The 8,571-nt window shown below is 44.7% G+C and overlaps 1 protein-coding gene across 1 annotated transcript in view; it reads left to right on the top strand.

Moving 5' to 3' along the window:
* The first annotated feature begins 6,638 nt into the window (after positions 1–6,638).
* Plppr1 (phospholipid phosphatase related 1) overlaps positions 6,639–8,571 on the top strand; it is a 256,778-nt gene continuing 254,845 nt past the window's right edge. Inside the window, exon 1 of the mRNA XM_028770231.1 lies at positions 6,639–6,794. The gene's annotated coding sequence lies outside the window, so the exon portion shown is untranslated. The remainder of the gene's footprint in view (positions 6,795–8,571) is intronic.

Below are 8,571 nucleotides of genomic sequence, written 5' to 3'. Positions count from 1 at the left end.
CATCTCTATCTTCTCCTTCCATGAGTGTTCTTTTCTGTTTTATAGTGCCTTTTAATACACAAAACTTTTAGTTTTGATGCAGATAAATTTTCCAAATTTTCGTTTGTCATTTGTGCTGTTTATCACTTGAGCTAAGAAATGATTATCAAAGCCCATGCTATAAAGCTCTCCACTGTTGTTTTCTTTTAAGGGTTTGAAAGCTTTAGCTCTTACATTTGTGTTTTGGTTGACTGTTAATGGTGGTGATGTGAAGTGGGAGTTTACTGTCATTATTTTGCATGTGGGCCATTCTTCTGTCACCATTTGTTGAAGAGTGACTTTTCTCCATTGAACAGTTTTGGCATACTCATCAAAAATCATTTTGACCATATGTTAGATTCATTTCTGGGCTCTCCATTCTATTTCAGCCTATATGCCTGTCTTTATGCCAGTACCGCATTGTTTTGATTAGACTTGTTGTAAGTTTCAAAGTCAAGGATAGTGAGACCTCCAGTTTGGTTCTTCTTTAAAAATAATTGTTTTTGGTTGTATGGAGTTCATTGAGATTTCATGTGAATTTTTGAATTGAAGAATTGCTGTATTTTGTTAGGGACATTGTTTAATCCGCAGGTCAGTTGGTGTAGGGACATTTCTCAGATGGGGCAAATTTTATACGTTGGGTTGGATGTTGTAAAAGTGCTCAGGCAACAGTTAAAATCAAATGAGTTCAATTCAGTAGAGGGGATGCCTCTGCATGAGGACTTACATAGAGACATATTTTGATTGAGTTGGGTTTATTTGGGGTGGCAGTTCTAAGGTGCTGGTCAGAATCAGGATATTTTATTTGTTCTATTTTAAAAGGAAAGAATGTCATGCTTGAATTTTTCTTTGACTAGCTCTCTCATCAAATTTCTAAGACTGCAAAAGTAGCTTTTAGGCTGAAAATAGTATACTTGCTATTGCTTACACTGTTACATGCAGAAAACAGGCAGATGTACAAGTAGAAAAAAATTAATTTCTTGACTGTGTTTATAAGGTAGTGAGAAAAGCATGCTTGCTGACAAGAATCCTCTAAACTGACAAAGCTAAGACTTCCTGCACTGGTGTCATGATTTTTATGATTTTCATACAAATAGGACAAAAGACAAGTTTAAAGTTCCTTACACCCAACACATTGCTAGTGATAGATGTGAAGGTTCTAAAGGAAAAGGTTGAACTCAGAGTCGGCAAACTGTACCTTGAGGGACAAATCCGTCCCACCACCTGCTTTTATTAAAATATATTCTGGGGCATAGCCATTCCCATTCTTTTATACATTGTCAGTGGCTACAGAGTTGAGTACTTCTGACAGACACCATATGTTCTACACAACATAAAATGTGTACTTATTGGTCTGTTAACCTCTGGACTAGACTACTATAAAGTAATGATTGAGCAATTTAGTTCAGACCTCTAAATTTAAACAATAAAAATGATGGTTAAAAACAAAACACCACCAACAACAACAACAACAAAAACCAAAGCTACCAAGACCATTGAGAATGAACAAGTCCAGGCTGGCAGCAGAGGCCAGAATGAAAAGAATAAGTGGACTTTCTATCTGGCCGTTCCGTAGCACTAAAGAAATGCTAGCAGTGGGCAGAGGTAGAGAACTTGGTGGGAGCTTTCAGTCTGGAAGTATATGACATATGAATATTAACCCAAAATACAAAGCACAGGATATGGAGAAGCCCAGGTATCAGAGCACAACTATGAGATATGCCTAAGTTTCTTTTTCACTGCTGTGATAAGACACCATGACCAAAGCAGCTTACAGAAGAGTTTATTTTGATCTTATGGTTTCTGAGGGTTAGAGTCAAAATCATCATATCAGAGAGCATGCAGTAGACAAATGAGCATGGCTCCAGAGCAGCAGCTGAGAGACAGCTTGATCTACACATAAGGGGAAGAATCAGAGTGCACTAGGGATGGTAGGAGGCTTCAGGAGTCTTAAATGCTGCGCCTTGACACACCATATCTAACAAGCTCACACCTCCATATTCTTCCCAAACAGTTCCATCAACTGGGACCGAGTAAGTATTCAATCATATGAGCTATGAGAGTCATTCTCTTTCAAACACTATAAGGATGGCTGAGATTGCTCAAGATGGGTGAGAAAAGTCAATGAATAAGAGAGATGCTCTGAAAATTTATATCAATCAGTGTCTTACTAAGAAACACAGTCATTCTAAGATTAAGACTAAATTAAGATAATTTGAAGAGGGGCCAGGTTTGTCCAGGTGGTTAATAGAATGTGGCAGAATTCATGGTCTTCTCCTTCATCAAGTAGGGTACAAAGAACCTAAGCTTCTCTCTTTGTATCTTCTTCATTTTTCATATCAGTCTCAACAAATTCTTGTTAGACGCATGACAGGGAAAGGACAAATATAGTATCACTTACCTGATCCTCTTGTAGTCCTTTCCATGGCTTATGTGGTGACCAGAGCTAAGACCTTTCCTGTGGTTCCAACCTTCCCACAATACCCTAACCATTATCCATAAAAATAAAACCAATTTCATACTTTCATGAGTCATAGGGTAGAAAGGCTAGGATGAGATTCTGAGTATGGTCCTTCTCTGGCTATTATTACAATTTTGAAGACAAAAATCCTAACCACAATTTTATTCTTTATAGTGGAGACACTGGAAAATAATTATGGCAGGCTCATTGTCTAGCATGAATCTGTCTCTGAAACTATCATACACTTTGAGCCCAAACTTATTTCCTTTGTGAATTAGAAGAACACCTTAGAATGGACTTGATGTATCTGTTTTCAAGGGAATAGAAACTGTGTTCAGAAACCTGCTTTGCCTTTCTCATTTCAACTTCCATTTTTAAACAATTGCACACAAAATTTTAAAAACAGTGCCTACCGATTTCACTACACATAAAAAGTGCCAAGTATCATCAATGTATTCAGAAGTCTGTTTCAAAGTATTTTATCAGCTTAAGTTAATTTGTGAGTATATAGTTATCACTCACCCTTTAAACATTTACTAAACATATACCACTTACACCAGAAGCACGAAAACTCTTTACTCCAGTGGCTCATAAGTGACCTGCATAAACGAAAGATAAACAAAAGCAGACATGGAGTGTTAAGTTACTTATTATATACTCAAAGGATCATGGGAATAATTCTGTCAGCAACATTTTAATTGCTACTATAGATCTTACACTCAGGAGTAACACATTTGATAGGCAAACTTAGGCGGTAGGAAAATATGTAGTCTAGTAGCAGGTGAATGGATAGTGAAAATATACACATGTACAACGTGCTTTTATTCAACCATAAGGGAAAAAGAATTCATGAAATTTGCAGAAAGATGGATGCAACTGGAAGCATTATTTGAGCAAACACAGGCTCAGAAAGACCAATACCATATGTTTTCTCCCACGTGAATCCTTGCCTCTAGCTATTGAGTTTGTGTATCTAGGGGGGAGTAAATATAGGAAACTAGAAAGAGGCCCATGTGACTGGGAAGAAGGACACTTTAAAGGAGTTGGTGCGGGGCTAGCAACAGAGTAAGGTGGATGGGGAACATGGGGTGAGAGGATATAGTGGGGAAAGTGGGGGTGAGAAGAAGGGTGTGTGTGTGTTTGGGAGTAATCATTCAAAAGGAAATGTGCCTGAAAACCATTTGTGAATCCTTACTTTATAAGCTTATGTCAAACATAAAAATAAATATTTTCAAAGTCGGTTGCCAGTGAAAGTGCCTGGCAGGGAGAAGCTTTATTCATAGTATGAGACGTAAGGGGATCCATGCTTGTGTGAAGACGGGGCTGTCTCATGGTATGTCTGCACATGAGTCTAGAATGGCGAGGGTTAGAATTAGCTACTACTTACACTGCTTCGTGTCTTCATAGGACTCTTTTTACTATGTGTATTTAAATACATTAGGGTGATGCGTGAGTGGGTGATAGAAGAAGCCAGAAGGGAAACTGGGAGCTTTGGTTTTCAACTTTTTCACTTACACACTCTCAGAAAAGAAAATCTCCTCAGCTTCAGATAAAATTCACAGTAATGAAAATGTTAACCAAGACACTGATAGCCACAATTTGCAGAGAGCCATACAGGCTAGGAACTGTTACATGCTTTGTGTACATTTTCACATCTTATCCCCACCCCCCGAAATTCCCACACTCCCCATATAGGAAGTTTTTATTTCTGAAGTGCCCATTGGTAGTCCTATAGTAGAAGCAGTATAGAGGGATTCCATTTGATTAGCAATTCCAAATATAAAAGGCCCTCTTGACCTTCGACCTTGAAGCTACTTGATACTTTCAGATAGTGAAGCGAGGCCAGAGAGATGGCTCAGCAGGTTATGGCGTCTACAGTCAAACCCTGTAAGCTTAGTTTGATCCTCAGGGTCCAGATATGGTGGAGGGAGAGAACTGGCTTTTACAAGTTGTTCTCTGACTTCCACATACGATGTGGCAGGTGTGTCCACACACATATGAGCACCTCCCCCACACCAAACAAATAAAGTAGAAAAAAAATTAAAAAGCTGGCGAACCTGTCAGCAGGTTTAAACACCATCCTGTTCCTTCCCTGACAAAGCTGGGCACACAGGTCTTGCTTGTTTCTCTGTTTACTACTTGAGGTGCTCTCATTTTGCCTCTACAGATCAAGCTGAAGAGTTGATTCTGGGTCCCACCCAGCTCTTGCATTCATTTAGAGGTCCCACTTACCTCTTATATATTGTACATGTGGGATCTGGGCTGATCTTCCTCCAAAGAAGCATAGTGGCTGACTCTGCTAATATGAGCACCTTGAAATTCTTGTAAACATTGTTGACTGTTCTAAAGGGAATGGGGGTGGGGTGGGGAGAGCAGATCTCTCTTAGATATTTTTGAACACTGCAATAGCAGTAATTAAAAAAATAAAAATAGATAATAGGTAGTAGCCCCAGATATATCACAGAGGTTTTATTGGAGACCCAGATCTTTCTCCTGGGTGAATGGAAACTCGGTTACTGTCCTTTAAGCAAAGCACTCAGCTCTATTCTCAGTTAACTTCAGGGGAAGGTACTTGCCACCTGCCACACTTCCTGGACACTTTCTCTTTATAAGAACCTCCTATCCTGGTGTTCTTCCTCTTAGGTTTTTTTTTTTCCTCCTGAACTTTGCTTTTGTTTGTGGTATTTAGACATGCTGTTTTCTCTCCTCCGTGTGTGTCCTAGGATTTGATCTAATTGTCTGCTGTTCAAGTGTCACTAGACATTATTATTGAGAAGACGAATGGGACAAGGGTTAGAGTTCAGCAAGAAGGCATCTGCTTGCTAGCACTGCATAGTGGAAGCTCTCAGAAGTGATCTTTAATGAAAGCTTGGAAAACATTTGCCAGAGGGGGCCTGTTCTCCGTGCTTCTTCCTTCGAGGGATAGAAAAGAGGTGAGTGCAAGGGAGTTCCAGAAAGTCCCGTTTGGGGTGTCTTTTTCTAAAGTAGAGGAGAGCATGGGGGTATGTGTGCTGCTGCCATGTGATTAAACGGTGAGAAGAAAATGGATGCTTTTGAATAGATACTAACCATTTGCCTCTGGTGGACGGAAGGCGGCTGAGAAAGTTTCCACTCCACTTGCAGAGCCTCTCACCTGCCAGTGTCCAGTGGCCTCAGGTTACAGTGCTTTCGCGGGCTCAAGTTCTCTTACTGGACCCTCTTAAGCTGGCAGTTGTTCTTCCACTTAGCAGAGGGGCCAGAAGCCCCAACCGATCTGAGCCCACAGTTGCTTTGGCACTGGAGACAAGCGGGACAATGGCTGCATTGTTCTTTTTGCCCCCTTGAGTAGGCAAGTGTCTTCTCTATCAGAAGAAGGACGCGGAAGGAGGCCGAATTCAGAGTCCTTGGCGATTCATCTTCCTTCCTCTTCCCTTGATGTGTCTTTTTACCCTGAAGCCATCAAAGCTGTTTGTAGGACTCAGGACTGCCTGCCCCTCCCGGTTGCTTGACACATAGTGGAAGTTGAGAGAAGAAGGAAATCCAAGTCAGAAAGCTTATTTTAGTCCAGGTGCCACCTGCAGCCCGGGTTTCCTTAAGGACTTCTCTGCATATGTCATGCTTCTGGCCTCTGGGATTGCTTGAGCAAGCACTAAAAATACCCAAGGCAAGAAGAACGCGGCAGCACCGAAGACTGGCAGCAGAAGCGGCTCCTAGGTGGGTGGGGATCCTGCCACTGGCTTCCAGCGCGCGCGGGAGCCGGGCGTCTCCGTTTAGGGAGCATCTAGGTAGCGGGATTCCCGGGCTGCCTTCCAGGAACCCCGCAGAGTCTCCAGTACTCCCTGGGGCACAACCCGTCAAGCTTCATGCTTCAGCTCTTTACAGAGAGCGAGCTCGGTGCCCCTCTCTGAGCATGCGCGGCCCTCTCCCCGCCTCTACGCCCCCCCACGCCCCCTCCCCGCCGGCCTTTTGCTCCTTCCCTTTCATTAAACAAACCGGAGGTCCCAAAACCTGGACCCAAAGGCGAGAGGAGGCAGAAGGAGAGGCTTAGCAACGGATGGTCGCCTAGGGGAATCTGTGATCCCGCTCAGTACCACCCTCACCCCGCGCACGAGCGCACACACACACACACACACACACACGCACACGCACACACACATCCCACAAACACACACACACTCGCATACGCCCGCGCCGCGCGCTCGCCCGCTCGCTCTCCCACGCAAGCGGAATGCAGCAGCGCCAGAGGAGCTTGTCTGCAGCCGCTGCCTGAATGCACCTCGCCGCCCGCAGCCGGTCCGCCCAATAGGGCGCAAGGGAGGAAGCTTGGCCGCCAAAGGTGAGTGTGGCGCCCGGGGCACAGCTGAGCCTGGACAGACTGGGATGAGGGGGCAGGTTTCCGACACGACGAAGCGACTCAGGTGGCCCACGCCTGGCTTGCAGGTTGCAAGGTGCAGGTGAAGGTAGTGCCCTGGTTGTTTCTAGGAGGAGAGCGCGATCCCATGCCAGCGAGGATCTCTGCTCCTGCGAGGTGCCAGATGGACCCAGAAGAAAGCTACCCGGTCCAGGCTCGTAAACTTTCCTCTCCTGTCATTTGGCAAACGTGGAGACAAAGGGGGCGTGGAGGCGCTCTCTCGGTCCGGTTCCGCCCTTCAGACTGCATTCCAGGCTGAGACGCCCAGCACGATTGCAGGGGTGGACGTGGGGGTCCGGAGACCTTCCAGTAGCTGATGCCAAACCCACTGCCCCAACAGGGGTTGAGATTTCTCAGCCCCTAGCTGTAAGCGTTGCCATTGATTTTTGCCTCCAGCGTGGGCACCTGCCAGAGATTCTCTTTCCTGAGCTCCAGGCACATAGTAACGGTGTCACCTGGAGAATTGGGATAGCCAGGGGCTTTCTCATCGACTTCGACAGTGACCGAGTTTCTAGGGTGAGGCTCGGGTCAGTGCAGGATGAATGATGAGTTATTGAAAGGCTTGGCATAATCGCCTCCTAGAATCGCCGGGCCCCAGGGTCTCTGCTCCCAGGGGAAGGCGCTGTCTTCACAAACACCGCGGCAGCAGCTCTGGGAGCTGGACTGAGACAGCTGTGTGGCAGCGGTGTCAAGCGAATCTGGGAATTTATTTTGCCCTGCATATTGTGGCACACACGTGTGGACTATGTGTAGGTTTCTGGGCTATTATTTGTCATTGTAGGGATATCGGGTTTTCTTTTCTTTTTTGCTTTCAACCTTTCCTGTGTGGAGATGCTTTGCCACCTGCCACCTAGTTATCTAGTTATTTCCCTATGTATTTCCCTTCTGCACTAGGGAAAAGGTCCTGAGAACAGAATTTCCATTTGAAAAGCCTGTCCCTGCTGAGGTGAACTCTTAGCAAAGGTCCTGCCTGCACTGGGGAAAGCCTAGAATCTAAGAGTGCTTTGAGGTAGCCAACACTGGGTCAGCAGGTGAGCCCAGACAAAGAGGAATAGAAGAGGGGCAAACCAGAGACATTTAAAGAGGTGTGAACAGACAGCCAATTAAGGCGATCCGAGGGCCAATGCCAGGCACTGTAAAGTGTTCACAGATTCCATTCTCTTTTCTGGGGCTGTGGTTGGCAGCCCCTGTTCATGGAATGGATCTGGTTTGGAGGAGCCCAGGATGTCACATCTGGACCACAAAAGACTTGGTCGTTCCTAAACTTGCCTTTACTATACAAACAAGTTTGGATTTTTAGATACAAAAAGTAGATGTGTTCACGTTTCTCTTGTCTTGCTGTGTTTGTGACTGGAAGGTGGGGTGGGTGCACGTGGGTGCAGTTTTGTCTCTTCTATAGAGTCTGGTGTTTAAGTGAAGCTAAGCTGGTGCTGGCAGAGGAAATGCTGGAGGCTGGGATCCAGTATCAGTGACTGGGCCATATAGTCAAGAGGCTTTCCCTCACTTTCAGGTAGCAAGTAGAGGCCACCTCTCTCTGCTTCTGCAAACAGGGAATGGTTTTTCTTTAATAACTTTAGAACTGAAGAGTGAGAAACTGTGACATATATGAGCTTCACTGAGAAAGTTCAACATGAAACCTTGCAATGCCAGAGGAGGTGAGGTTTGGAAGAAGAAAGGAAAAAATATAAGAGGTGGGAGGGGT

Source organism: Grammomys surdaster, unplaced genomic scaffold (assembly GCF_004785775.1).
Source record: "Grammomys surdaster isolate TR1022 unplaced genomic scaffold, NIH_TR_1.0 199, whole genome shotgun sequence".
In the NCBI taxonomy this organism is placed as follows: Eukaryota; Metazoa; Chordata; class Mammalia; order Rodentia; family Muridae; genus Grammomys; species Grammomys surdaster.
This window is presented reverse-complemented; position numbering and strand designations above follow the sequence as displayed.